The sequence below is a fragment of the Schistocerca americana genome, chromosome 4 (genome assembly GCF_021461395.2).
Source record: "Schistocerca americana isolate TAMUIC-IGC-003095 chromosome 4, iqSchAmer2.1, whole genome shotgun sequence".
NCBI classification, from domain to species: Eukaryota; Metazoa; Arthropoda; class Insecta; order Orthoptera; family Acrididae; genus Schistocerca; species Schistocerca americana.
The window spans coordinates 95,414,321-95,416,203 of record NC_060122.1 but is presented as its reverse complement, the minus strand read 5'-3'; positions in this window follow the sequence as shown (position 1 = coordinate 95,416,203).

Genomic DNA, 1,883 nt, shown 5'->3' with positions numbered 1-1,883 from the left:
GGCTAATCCCGCGCGGCCTAGGATAGAAGATTTTGTGATTTTTTATTTTATACTTTTTATACTGTCATTCATAAAAGTTGTGTGTTACCCAACCAGGCTAAGGGCTGTATTGTATATTATTTGTACTTTTTATGTATTTGAAGTATGGGTCTAATTTCACATATAGTATATCAGTATATGTTTTTTAAAGACAGACGCTCGTTTAGAAAAAGGGGGAAAATTTTTAACTTAAGACAATGAATACCGCATTTTAATCTATATATTGGCGACAATGATTTACTGTGTACTCTGGCTAAAGTGCCCTCTGCTGGCATTAGGTTTTTGTGTAAATATTGACGCAGTCTGAGTATTAGCACGCACATGTTTAACTTGACGATGATATATATCAGAATACTTTAACGGTATGTATGACTGCCATACATGGCTATAAATATTTTATATTTCATGCATCACTAAGACTTGTATAGATTTAATCTTAATTAATTGAACCTGGTCGCTTACACAATATTTATGTTTAGAACAGATCTGAAGATGGTGGTTAGCCGAAACCGGTCATAAAGTGTAAAGAAATATGTGATCAAGACGGACTTGTGAAAATAAAAGTGCTAGAAATGTAGAAGCTTGCTTTAAGCTTTCAGGCCTCCACCTCTCCTCAAGCAAACTGACCCACTGTTAGCAGACATTATGGAAACTACTAAGAAACCAAAACCGGGAGATGGTAAAATTTGTGTGGATGCAGTGTATGCTAAAATAAAATATAATGAAATGGTCACTGACTTAGGGAAACCACTCGCTAATAAAAGGCACATTTAGATTATCATCAGACCTGAAGACTACATTGTATATCAGAGGAAAGCGTCAATGAGAAGAAGGGTACTAAATACATTATGAGCAAATACAGAGATACATTCCCTACAAGGCCTTGCTCCACACAGTTAGGGCAAAGCAACAAACTTATTTCTTACAACAGTGAAGCAGATATCACCAAACATTATCCATTAAATATGACCGATCTCCTTCTTCAAAATGGTATATTATTTTTAAAAGCATAAGTTGGTGAAAATGTAACCTTAACTTTTTACGCCCAACAAAATTCCTAAATTACTAAGAAATGCATGGATGGCTTGTAGGCCAGAAACCATTTAGAAAGAAGAAAAAGACTTCCGGTTTACTTTCTGTAGTTATAAACCTATTTGCTGCTCGTGGTAACAGTTTAGTATACCAGTGTGAAGAAGTCGCTTCCAACAACGTTTGAAATTCTGGTCTAGACAACATGGCGGCTTAGTCAGGTATCCTGTAACGTTTTACTAGAGTTTGATACAGGGATGCGCCAAGTCACGACCATGAAGCAGGCACAAAGATGGACACGGATTACTCTGGGAATTTTGCTGTACGTTTTTTGACATATTTTGGCCCTCTAACTCTACATCGTCAGCTACAGCTACGTACATACTCTTCAAAGCACTATGAAGTGCATGGAAGAGGGTACTTAGCGTGGTAACACATGTTAGTGTTTCTTCGCGTTTTTTGTTTTTTGTTTATTTGGCCTTTGAGTGTGTACTCAATTTAGCCATCGGCAACACATAGTTACAATGTACACATAATTGAATAAACAAATACAGAAATGCATATTTACGAGAATAAAAGGCGTAACTGTTACAGTTTTGTACATAATGTTTTAAAAATTGAATTGAATTGAATTGGAAAATAATTAAAAGTGTCTTGGCTTACAATTCACACCAATTCTGAAATATCTTCATCAGCAAGGTATATTTATAATTTACGTACACCATTAAAACCTACAGATTGTAACCAGTACTCTTGATGAAGTTAACTATCACTTTATATAGACGAACGTCTTTAGTACACAAAAGAGAAGAAGC